Below are 14,058 nucleotides of genomic sequence, written 5' to 3' on the forward strand. Positions count from 1 at the left end.
GACTGCATGCAAGACTTATATAACAGTCTATATAGTTTTTCTCATTTACAGACCCAAAGCTATTCCTGAAACCTTAACCCAAAACCGACCCACGACTTCTTCCGGGCCCGACGGGCTCTGGTCGGGTTGCAGACCTGTAAAACTTTGTTATGGGGAACACATTCACTATTAACTACAACTTTTGCCTTAATAAAATGTCAATTTACTGCTTAATAATATTAAGGTAGTTGTTGTAGCGTTTTAAGTATACGTATGGGGTAGAATATGGTCATGCAGAAATGTGATTCATAACTACTAATAAACAGCCAATATGCAAACTGATAAGCAAAGTGAGAATTGTTCCCCATACTAAAGTGCTACCGAAAGACACTTCCCTGATACACGTTGAAATAATTAACTACCTGTTCAGTTCGGTTCTCGACACACTACACTGTGTAGAATTTTTTTAATGCAGTTGAGTTTTTCAGGAGTAAATTCAATTCCACAATGATAATTCTGAAGGAAGACCACTTCTGACTATAGGTGTGAAAAATTAATAAGCATTACAGAATTTAACACACATTGGCCTGGTTTCACAGACAGGGCTTGCTGTAGATTAGGACAGGATCAGACCTTAGTTTAATGAAATATTTAAGTAGCTTTTATAAACATGCCTTAGAAAACAAAACAAAAAAAATTACTGGTGTGCATCTTGAGACAAAACAATTTTACTGACATTTTAATATATATTAGAGCTAGTTGCTTTCAGTTAAAACAGCTCAAACCTTCATTTTAGTCTCGGAATAGGTTTAAGACTTGTTTGTGAAACAGCAGGATTAAATTATGAAAGATCATGCTGACAAGTTAGAATTTAACTATTATCATCCATTAATATGTGTGGCGATTTTTTTAACAAGTTCACTTTTTGTTTTCATCACTGTGCCATTATAATATTTTATGCATATACTGTACTGTGCAAATGTTCAGAGAATATACATTATGCTGAATATACACTATGCTGTAACAAGCTTTTGTTTGTAATGTGTCATTTAAGACAATGTACAATAAACTATTTAATATATCAAAGTAAACCCTGACAGTGTGCAACAATTTTACAGTTAGAAGAGCAAATTGTGTTTGTATAAAACAAGAAATACAGCTTTTTCATGATAAAAGCAAATATATCTGGCCACTAAATGCCATGATTTATGGCAGAATCACGTCGCTATTACAGAGATCCATGTACAATAAAAAATTGTCAATTTAATTATCATGAATCATAAATTCAATATAAAATTATAATTTATTTTTCTAAATACATTATTGAGAACAACAAAGTTTAATTACCTTTCAGTGCAATCCAGTACCATGATAATAAAATATACCCTGATAAAATTGTAAGAAATTCTAGAAAGAAAGAAAAACAAAATATGGGATTGCCTACCATTTCAGTCACTACTGCACCTCAAAGATTAATGCAGTATCAGTATCAAAGTTTTTTTTTTTTTTTTTTTTTTTGTAGATTATTAGTTTGTAATGGCTGTATGTAAATCAAAATGGTTATTGTGCAAAAACATTTTTTTTTTTTTTTTTTTTTTTTGTGGGGAAAAATCTGTGCTTTAACAATGTGCGTAAATAATTGGTAAATTAATTGAATTATTTATTAAATAAATTATATATATATATATATATATATATATATATATATATATATATATATATATATATATATATATATATATATATATATATATATATATATATATATATAATAGTAATTCAGGAAAGGCTTATTAAGTTATATTTGCAACGTGTCAGCCTGAAGTCTACTAGCAGACATAGTTCATCACATCAATCTATAAATGTATTTTCAAGTTATGATTATGTATGCTTAGGAGGAAATTAAAATAAAAAAGATGCATAGTCAAGCAAGGATCTTAATAGGAGTCAGCATAAAGGAAGCTGCTTATGAACAACTTACATTAACTCTTCTTTGTCACCAGATGGAGCCATTGGCTTTAATTCAGTGTTTTTAATCCAGTACCAACATCAAACCCCATTTTCAGAATAGAAATGAAAAAAAAAAAAAAAAAACTTTATGGTAACACTTTATGTGTTGAAGGGGCCATTAAAATAAAGTGAAACCAACATTACACTGTACTCCTTTATTGCATTCTGTTTAAATTCTATTCATAGTGGCATCTGCTCATAGCTGTCTCTTTGTAGTAGCAGCATCAACATCCACAAAAGGTGTCTTAGACACTGTTGTGTCAGATACTGTCAACAGTTCTAGTTAAATACCTTCAAGCTAAAGACCTTGATATATAACTTGGAACAGGTCACCAGCAGTCTGACATGTTCTTAAGGATCAGGGCTACGAAAAATAAAGTAACAGTGACAACTGAAAGCCAGAAACACAAATCAACCCCATCAACATTAAATGTGTAGAAATCCTGTGTAATTCACACAATACAGACAACAACAAAAAAAGAGCATACATTCCAAAAAGCATAAGTGCTGTAGATGCTTTCCAAAGCAGAGAGGGCCATCAAGAGGCTTCTGCCACATGATACAGTATTAATATATTGTGACCTAAGTGAAAAACAAATGTCGCCCAGAGGTTTGCTCTTTCATCTTAGTTCAGGAGGTTAGATTTTGAGACTGGGGAAAAAAATGGAAAAATAAGATTAGAAACAATTGTTGAAATACAGTAAGAGATTAGAACTCTAAAATGAATGTGGATAGCAGCTCAGATCATTTGATTAGAAATTGATTTCATATTAAGATCTCTGACATGATTGCAGACTTTGGCATATTTGAGCACAAATACTGAAAAAAAGAAGAAAAAAAAAAAAAGTTTCTTTCCTATGCGGACTGCCTTTGTTTGCAAATGACCATATCAATCATACTTTCCTCAACTAAGAATGTAGTTTAGCTCTGTGTAATGAGTCTTCATTCCATGGGATCTTAATTGGTTACTGTGTAACAGTGATGCCATGTGTGAATTCATTACTATTTTCCAGGAAATCCAGAAACAGGTCAATTCTAAAGTCATTTAAAAGCATAGAATTTTCCATGTCACCAGGATAAATGCTTTGTGATTTTAAATTGTACACGTTAAAGCATTAAATGGAGTCTTCCCTTGCACCAAAGAATTTCAGAGCATCCAGAGCGAGTGTCTTCAGTTGCCTAGCAACAACAGCCCCAGTAAGGACCGACCGTGTGTGATGCTGTCTGGGTTTGTGAAGGTAATTCAGGGGGCAATCTGATTTTAAAATAGGTCTATTGTGGGCGGGACCTGAACTTTACATAATTATTGCTGTAAGCTAGAACTCCTGATTTAGGTTGAATGCATGATAGAGCCATAGAAAAAGGATGGCATTGACCCTAAAATAGCAGTTTAACCAATCGACCCCATCTCTGCACATGCAACTTTCAAATTTTCTGCAGAGGTTATCCTAACCTCACTCGGTCAGCTTGTCAAGCTCTCTTAGTCTTTTTGGCCCGATAATACAGAAGTGCGTCACATGGATTTCATATCCCCTAGAGGTTTCAGAAAGTCTCTGAAGCCGATCATTTGTTTGCTCTTGGTGTTTTGCCATCTGTTTTAGCAAGATCAAAGTGATACACATACAAAGCAAAGCATGTCTTTAAACCGGAGGACGCTTTGCATGATGTTTTGCATTAAAATGGTGTACCTCTATTAAAGGGCATATAATAAAGTGGCCCTTGGCTGTTTTTTTCCCCCCTATATTTCCAGGTTTTTCTGCCTTACTGAGGCTATGCTCTTTTAAAACAATTCCACACTGCCTTCAGCAAATCACCTTCTCTTTCAAGCCTCTCTCCATCCCTGTGCTTATTAAACTTTCATGGCTGATTTTTTACTTTGATAGCATATGCATATTGTATGGGAGGTGGGTGGAAGCAGGTTACACCGTGCGACTTGACCAGCCGTGCTGCTCTATAGCTCACGTGAGTTAAAGCTTTGCATTGTGTCACTATTGCATCATGTCAGTATCACAACATGACATGCACATTTTATTGGTTGTGCTTTTCAGAGGTTTGTGGCGATTTGTAAAAGTTTAAATGCCAAAGTGATGTTCAATCAAAGGTATTGGGCAAACATTTCCTTAAGCCATTTGACGGTTCAGTTGTGTTATTGTTAATATTATTACCCTGTTTACTTTTCAGATAGAAATATTCTCCATTTTTCAGTCGCTTTTCAATACCTGTCATCTTTCTGTGATTAAATAAATCCATATATGCATATAGTACAAGAGTTATTCTAGCAGACTGGGGGAATTTATGACTGCAAATGTTTGGTGCTATTATAAGCTCGATCAATTTCTTGCTGTAAAACTTCATGTTGTAGTAGATATTACATCACTAAGAGGTGGCAGTAAGACTTTGCTGGTAACATTTTAGAATACTGTTCTGTCATTAATGAATGATTACACAGGAACAAATAAGTAACGCAATCTTAACATCCTAGTAAATACTATTAACTAACAAGAAACTCTGATTGACAAATTAGTAAGTAATAGTGCTCAGTCGAATGTGGTAGCTCACTATTAGCTAATCAATAATCAATCAATCTATTTTTTCAAACTTCCAAGTGGACTACTAAGAACTACTATTTACAGGTTCATATTTAACATGAATAATGCATAATGTATAATTAATTCTAAAGTAAAGATCATGGTAACCCACTAGTAATTCCTCAAGTATTACCAAAATTCTTCATAAGGAATTACTAATTATTTGGATCAGTATTCTAAAGTGAAAAGCATGATAACTTTGTCTGGATATCACCAGACCAAGCTCAATTTAAAATTGAACATTGTTCTGGGGAGTCTGCTATGTATTTTCTACTGTACAAGAGGCATGATCAACGAGCATTATTCATGCAATTGGATAGCCCTTCAACCAATCAGATCACGACGCGAAAACTCCAGACAGGTTTTGTTTGTAGCATTGATCAGCTGTTTGCAGAAGCAGCAATGGCATCGAGCGATTTTTGCAGGTTGTGCAAAAAAAAAAAACATGAAAGTGAGTGGTATTTACACCCACTCGAGCGATTTGTTTGCTAAACTAAAGAAGTCATTCAGCATCGTCGAGAGGATAAAAGGAATTGGATTGACGGTCGTGCTTGCCGTTGCTTCTCTATCGTCATCGTGTTATACCGCCAATAGCGAGCAGGGTGGATAAAGCCAGTCTGTGATTGGTTCCCGCAAAAGTGTAACAGAAGCAGTAGAAATGAATGTATGGGTTTCCAGACTGAGTTGCCGGATGCAATCAAATCGCAGGCAGATCAGGGGGCACGTTTTCGCGAGACACAAAATTATGTACCGATGCGTACGTCTCACTGCAGAGACAGAAACGAATGCTAGAGGCCGGTAAAACATCAATAGCCGCTTTTGTTCGTTTTCACACACAGTTTCGACGACGGCCGGGGTCGGATTATGGATGAATAAAGACTCGTTTTTACGTCTCCTCACGCAATATGATGTCACGACTTCAAAACGCTTCTTACCGGAGCGCCCGATTTGTAAACGAACGTACTTTCCGGCTCTACGCGTTTCACTTTTTTGACCACAACCAAGCTTGCTCAGTAGCTCAGCCAATAGAGTGCCCCAGGAATGACGCATTTTTGTAGGCAAAACCCGGAAGCGAGTTAGCATTTTAGGACTTCCGGTTCCAACGCCGTAAAGTCTATGGGTTTTTTTAATGGGTTTTTGCTAAATCGCCTGAAATAAGGTCAGACTGTCCTCCAAAAAAAAAACGACCCTATAGGTTTTTTAAGCACCATATTACGACCTATATTTACATTTTGAAGTCATGCGCCCTCTAGTGGGCGTAAAAATAATGACAGTGTCGTGATACGTCTGTCGTCATGAAATGACGTATGACTGTCACTACTAATCAAAATGCGTGTTCATTTAAATGCAATGTGTGGACTTTTTACACTATTTCTCCTATTTCCATTTACAAAAATTTAATTTTATTAATGACTACACCTACCCCATCCCTAACCCTAACCTTAGTGATTTATAGTGCATTTACACTTTATGAGCACATGTGTTCCCTGGGATCGAACCCCTGATCACATGATCACATGATTGCATATTGTTATTGCAATGCTCTACCAGCTGAGCTACGCGAAACGCGAAACGCGAAACGCGAAACTCGAAACCTGATGCAGATAAAAGGGAACAATGCATTAAAATGAAAGCAAATGCTCCTATGGGTCATATTTCATGAATTAAAATGAAAGTGTCCTGTTGTTGACAGGGGCGCCACTTTAGTAAACGCTCCTATGAGTCGTATTTCAGGAAAGTGACAAATGACCTATATGGTTGTATTGGTTGGAGAAGATGTTGAATAAGGTCTGTGGTTAACAAAGCCTCTAAATACTTTCACGTTTTGATCTATGACATAAAACACACCAGTTATAACCCACTTCTGTTTTTTTAAACTTTTACTGTGTCTTCAAATCAGCGGTTGCTAACAAATTGCTAAAAGGGACTACTTCCTTTGGTGGGGACTTTAAACGTCATCATTAAAAACGGGACATTTGGACAGCATTTCTCATGAAAAAGTGGATAAGTATTCATACACAGCGCAGATCATAATCAGCGAGCATGTTTTTAAATAGAGTTGTTTTCTAAATAAAGTTTGAGGACGCTTGGTGGTGACGATCTGCGACCATGGTGTGCTGTAGTCCGTTTATAGCCTACTGTTAGCCTTTTATATCTGACGACTTTATTTAGGCTTCAAAATCTATAAATGTTGTGTTAACTTGTAAAGATTATCTTGATAAGACAAAACGTGTAAGTGTCATAAACCTTTGTTAAACACAGAGCTTATTTTCTGCGATTTTCCAAAAGTCTATGGGAAAAATGAATAGGCTTTCGATCGAGGGAACCCGTGCGCCGCTAACTTCCGGGTTGGCCTACAAAAACGCGTCATCCCTGGTATCCGTATACGCTTCATCTCTTCAACACCATGCACCCGTAACACCTTTTAATAGTAGTTACTAGAATGTTAATAGACGGTTACTCATTTTGTTCCTGTGTAATTATTTATTAATGATGGAACAGTATTCTAAAGTGTTACCACTTTGCCAAGTAGGACATTATCCTGAATCAATTTCGGTTACACTTTATTTTAAGGTGTCAGTATTATAGTGTAATTATACATTTAAGTAATAATTAACTGCTTGTACTTACTATAGGTTTAGGGTTATTTGCATGTAATTATGCATAATTTCTAGTTATTTACTACTGTTACTACGTGTAACATTGACACTGTAAAATAAAGCGTTTTTATTTTATTTTACCTCAATTTATCGTTGGTGCTGGAACAACGTTCCTGTCTTGTCCTGTCCCTAAACCATTAACTACCCATAAAATCTGCTTTTATTTTGATAATGTTGATGATATTGGCAAGCACCTAAACCAAGCCTTGAACCTAACATGTCAGCTTGACATCATTGACCTATTTAATTTTAAATACTTATTATGTCTTATTATAAATGATTTAACAGTGACCATTATTCAAAAAGTTTTATTTTTTAAGTAACCTATTTTTAAGTAAATAAAGGGCACTTATAAAATAATAATAATATAAAGTCACTTCCTAAACTTTTGTTGTTGATGATGATTGTTTTACTCAGAAATATGTCACATTATAAAAGTAAAAATCAAAATTCCCCAAAAATCAGATTAGTCGCAACAAAGATTCTAATCCAGAAATATGTTCCGCCCTAAATCTTAATCTTAACCCTTTCACAATTCATATTTCAGCATGCTTGATCACAACCAACAAAGATTCCTGCATTCCTACATCAAAATCACTGTAAACATCCGTAAAATGTGTTGCCATCCTTGTATATGGATGCATATGAAGAGATTTAGCTGGCACGTCTGTTGCAAAGACTGAAATGAGATGTGGGAAGAGTGTGATGTTGTGTCCAGGCGCTGTCGAGCCAATCACATGCAAACAGCAGCCGCCATGTGCAGGCACTCCTGCAGATGTTCCCTGATGCATTTGCACCATTCTCCCTTTCCCTCCTAAAATCACTTTGTCACATAGTAATGCATCATTTCACATACTGAATTTTTTAAATCTGGGCCTAGAAATCCTTTCTGAGCAAGCAATATCCATTAGGGGGAAAAATTATTCATGTGATTCCTATGCATTATTTATCAGTTGATGAAGAAAAAGATGTCCTCCTCACTTTGTCATTATTGTTGTCATCTGAAGCCGCACTGCAAAGGGCTGGATCCTCTATTGTCAGAAAGTTTTCCAGCAGCTCTGGCAGATAAGTGAAAAATGACTGCAGATTAGATACTGATAGGACTCCAGGTGTGCTTGAAGCAGAAAGGATACAATATTGCAGGTCTTCTGGTCCATTATTCTGTGCTACATGTGTAAGATTGCTTCCTCGTGCAGTTCTATGATTTTTGCATTTACATATCAATCAGCATGTCATGATCAAAGAGCTTACAGCAAGTAGCAAGGCTGAGATCAGTGTTCACAGTCTTCATGTGTTTGTTTTGTATAATAGGATAGATGTGAGCTGATAAACGTCACAACAGAGCAGGTGTTCATCCACCTAGAAGACTCTTTAGAAGCAAACAGGTTCCGATTATGGGTTCAAAAATGTAATATAAAACAAATATTTCAAATCGTGGATGCTTAGTCCATGCAATCAAGCAATGCTACTTACACACACTATAGAGACAGTTTTGATGCACAACATTTACATACTTAGGTGTGCAGTGTAAGACAAGAAATCTGCAGAAAAACAGAAGAAAAGTTCCTGGTAATTTTCTGTCTGGACATTATTAGTTAAGCGTTCAAATATTTCCTTCTTTAACACAGTTGAGCCCTATTTTAAAACACATTTCTTAGAGTGATATATTGACACACAACACTTAATTTACAGTCAAATTAGCAAAATTGTATGGTTAAAAAAGGTCCATTGTCTTTTGTCAGTGCATGTTGATGCATGAAGCACAGTTCACACAAATCAAGCAGAAAAACTGTAAACTTTAATGTGTATAACTGTTCATATGTACATTGTAGGATTACACTAGCATATAATATGAACTAAAACCTACAAAATTCTGAATCATATATATATATATATATATATATATATATATATAGATATATATATATATATATATATATATATATATATATATATACACACAACACAATACAAATGTATATATACGATTATATAAATCATTACAAATCAGCCATATATATATATATATATATATATATATATATATATATATATATATATATATATATATATATATATATATATATATGCGATCGTTAGATTTAATCACCATTGGACCTCAGTTAGTCAGAACAAAAGTGGCAGACATGTTACTTACTTGTTCAGATGACATTTTCTGTTGAAAATTCTTATGTTGGTCATACTTCAAGTCTGCAATCTGAGATTCCAAAGTACAGTATCCAAACCGATGTAGTGATTGACAGCAAACATTAGATTCATCAAAACATTTCAAACAGAGATGGTGACAAAGAGGCAAAACTACGGACTGCAGCTTTAATATAGCAATGATGTTAGCATGTTTTGTTGTTGTTGTTGTTGTTGTTTTAGACAAATTAGATAAATGTAGGGGGGCACGTGTCCAAAAAGGTTGAAAACCCCTGCGCTATAAGACCTAAAGCACGTGGACAACATACAAAAACCACACCCATATCTTCTTTCTGACCATATCATTTCAATACCATTGGTATTTATAAGGAGTCTGTCCTCTCTTTGTTGTATAAGAGCTTACAATTTTCCGTTAAGATTTTCCACTAAATCTGTACATGGCAGCAGGGATTTTCTCCCATTCAGACACAAAAGCATGAGTGAGGTCAGGCACTGATGCTGGGCAATGGAGCTCAAAATCAGCATTACAATTCAACCCAAAGGGATCAGGTCTGGACTTTGTGCAGATCAGTCAAGTTCTTCCACAACACACCAGCATCCAACACTATGGATCTAAAAGAAACCTCAACTGTTCAAAACTTGCCCAAAATTCTCTAGAATGTGATTTTATTGTCTAGCATTAAAGGGGTTGTTCATTGCAATTTCACTTTTTTAACTTTATTTAGTGTGTAATGTTCCTGTTTGAGCACAGTATCTGTGAAGTTACAGCACTGAAAGTTCAATGCAAATGGAGATATTGTCTTTTAAATTTATGGCAGTTTAATGCCTACAAAAATGACTGGTTTGGACTACAACGAGTTTCTTCCCGGGTTGGTGACATCATAAACCCTGCAATTAACATAAACCCTGCCCACGTGAACAAAGTGGGCGTGGCCATGTCGCTCGGCATATGAGAGCGGAAGAGTTGTGTGCACCAGATGCGAGTGTCGCGTCAAAAGATAATATAACCCATTATAATCAGTGATATTGTCTACAATGTATGCGGTGTGGAAGACAGCTTCCAAAATCTACATGAGTTCGATGCTGGATTTGCACCAAGGCTATTACTGAAAGATGAAGCAGTTCCCACTTTAAAAGTAGAAGCTGCTGCTGTTTATGGGCCCCTAACTGTCCGTACGTTTTAATGTTTGTACATGTCTTTTAAATGTATAATGTTGCTATTTTTTGGTTGCATCAAGGACGTAAACAAAGACCAGTGCGTTTTTGCTTCGCTAGCTAGTTAGCTATATTCTATTGCATACTTCTCCATTGAACGCCAACAAATACCAACAAACTTCTATGCTCATAGACAAACAGTGGTTAACGATACCTTTACAAAAATGCTACTACTCAGTCATCTATTCAGCTACAGTAAAGTTTTAATCAAGATAAAACCATATATTGAAAGCTAACAAACAGCAGTGACATTTACAAGTGACAGCATATCTAAACTCTTTGACACAAGTACAAAAGGAAATACCAACGTCCTTTAAAAAACGTGCTTGCAGAGGTTCTGCTTGACCCTCTTCATCATTACTGCTATCTGGGTCTGATTTGAGCTCAATTTGAAAGGGCAATTTAGACGCCATTATTTACATTTCCACTGAAGCACATGTAACAACTAATGGGGCGTGGCGTTTCTGGACACTTCAGCGAATCACCATACACTGGGCCAGCTAACCAATCTAAGCACATTGCGTATTTCGGAGGGAGTGGTATCATAGAATCAGGAAGTCAAACCAGCCGTTCAAATGACAATGGAAACAGCGGAGTAGAATAAAGGTAAAATATATGAAAAATACTGCTTTTTTTTGATGTCTTAATGCTTCGTTTTTAAAGTCCTTAGCTTTTAGTATGAATATGTTAGCCTTAATGTTATGAATAAGCTGGTGTGTTCCAAAACAATGACAAAATGCACATTTAGGAGTTATAAGCATTCAGAACTTACAGTCTCTCACTTCAGCTAAAATGGATCACGGATTTTCATGACATCACATCGCACTTCAGCTTCTCATCAAATCTTCTGTCCAATCAAATATGCTCTCTAGGGAACGATTCAGACAGTGTAAATATGCTTTCCATAGCAAATGAAGTCGTTAGTATAACGTGAACCGCCGTAGTGTGAGCACAGTCTGCTATGGCTCAGGAACACGAGAGCACAGAGCGGATCATATCTGCGAGTTGGCTCAGACCACGAAAGGTATCGGACCCATTTAAATTCTGCACAGAATGCTGTATTTTAAAGTCATATAGAGAAGATTAGGAGGAGAAACTGTTAGATATTAAAGGGGAACAGAGGTTTTACTGAGTTTAATCGCTCTGGCCAAGCTGTGATATGAACAAAATGCTATTGGCTAAAAGGGGAGAGAGGCATTTCAATATATAGTCTTTCTGTTTCAGTTGAAATTACATCAACACATTGAATAATTCTGCACGTTCCAAGACACTTCAGCGAGCCTTTAAACTGCGCCCCATAAACACAATCAAGCCAACCACTGACCCACCCCTTTAAGATTTGCTTCAGTGAGCTAAACCAAACTTGTTAATTTGAAGGCTTTTGGACATGTAGTGTATATTGTCATTTTAGTATAAGTGTATAACATCCTACTTGTTGTTGGTTAAAACATAAATGCATCTTGATACGTTGAAAATAAAAGTAAACCTCTGACAACCACAATAAAAAGCTTCTACAACAGTCAGACCGCTCTGCAACCTGCAGAAGCAGCGCTAGTTGGGATCACAGAAAAGCCAGTGTTGTGTTAACGGTTCCTGCCTCTCTCGTTCTGTTGCTCTGTGACAAAAGGAGCAGATGGAGGCTTTGCAGGTGGGAGAGTCTGGAACTTCTGTTCCTGGGGACGCTGGAGAAATAAAGCTGTGAGTCTATCTGAATATCGATCTCGCTGTGAGCTTTGGTACTGATGGTGATAAGTGTATACACACAGACTCTGCACAGCTGAACAGATTGACAGACTGGGACGGCATTGAGTTTGGACTCATTGGAATCATGTTCTTGGAATCTTGTCTTCTCATTATATAGGTCAAAACAGGATTTTCTTTGAACAATGGCTTACAATTTTGTGCTCTTTGGAGAAACAGCACAAGTGATGATCGAATTTCATTTTGGTTTGTTTTTGAGTTCTTTTGGTCCTTGCATTATGATGAGTGTCTGTTTGGCACGTTTTCTCATTTCCTGTTTCTTACTACCTCACCTTTGTTTGTTACTTTCTGACTTTGAAAATGTTTCTCCCAGTGTAATTAATAATTCATTCAGTGGCTTCTTTGATGTGCTTCTAGAAGCTGTATTTTCTTCTAACCCCCTCGATACATCCCAACAGTCCATGCTTCACCTTGCACAAACCTCTATGCTCTCTATAACAATGACCTCCTCTCAAAACAGAAATATGATGGGCTATTTATAGATTCATCAGAGCGAACCTTTAGCAGACAAGACAAACTCTCAATGGAATTATACATTTGCTGTACAGTATTTCTGAATCACTGTTGTATTTGCTGACAACTTGTATTGGTAACAAAGCTCTAACTTAAAGAAATAGTTAGAAAATTGACTGCACCCTGTTCAGTGACATTGGAAAGTTGCATTCTGGGAACCCATCTGGTGGCACCACAGGACATTCAAACTTCCACATTTCCAAAATGTGACTTTGTTTGGTTACAAGACATGCACACCAAGGGGGTCGATAACGCTATCTGTTCATCTCAATTCATATTCATCTCAAGGGTAGCTGCTCAGCTGGCATGGCCTCCCCAGAAGTGTGCAACTTCTTTGCTGCCATCTTTTTTTTTTTTTTTTTTGAACCAATCATCTGAGATATAAATGCAATGTGACTCTGTAAATCACTCTGGAGATGCACGATACACATGGTAACTATGATGGCACCACAGTAACACAAAGTCTCAAACACTCCACGAGTAAATATTCTAAGCTGTGACGTCACAGGCAGCAGAATGGAAAATAAAAGCCCTTAAGAGTGCATACTAGGGCTGTCACTAATGATTATTTGGTAAGCAAGTAATCGGTTAATCATTTTGATGATTAATCGAGTAATCTGATTTTCTTTTGTGGTAATAAAACTAGACAATAGCCTTTAAAATGACTTAAAATACATATACAATAAAAATGAGGCAATAGTAATTGGTTCAAATAAAGTATCAAAAGCAAGTAATCATATGGTTTTGTTGAACAACACAAATGCATAATATACAAATGCCTGAAGAGGGCGCTAATGGCCTGGTGATTGTTGTGACACTTTACAGCATGATCAAATCCTTAGCTGTATCCCAATTCAGAGGCTGCATCCTTCGAAGGATGCAGACATCAAAGGCCACACCTTCAAAGTCTGCAAAGGTCAAACTGAGCATTGTTAATTGGGACAGTCTAGCCCATGTGTCTACTGTCTAGCCTACAGAGGATTGTTCTTGTCACCTGGCAATGGTGACAGCTGCCGGTGATGAGCGGCAGTAATGTTTCTACAGAACTTTTTTCAAAACTGTCTGAAAACAAAACGGGGTTTGCAAGTTGTTTAAATACAGTCATGTGAAAAAGTTAGGACACCCCATTGAATTCCATGGATTTCACTCAATTTAGTTATCGTGAC

Source organism: Chanodichthys erythropterus, chromosome 1, assembly GCF_024489055.1.
Source record: "Chanodichthys erythropterus isolate Z2021 chromosome 1, ASM2448905v1, whole genome shotgun sequence".
NCBI lineage: Eukaryota > Metazoa > Chordata > Actinopteri > Cypriniformes > Xenocyprididae > Chanodichthys > Chanodichthys erythropterus.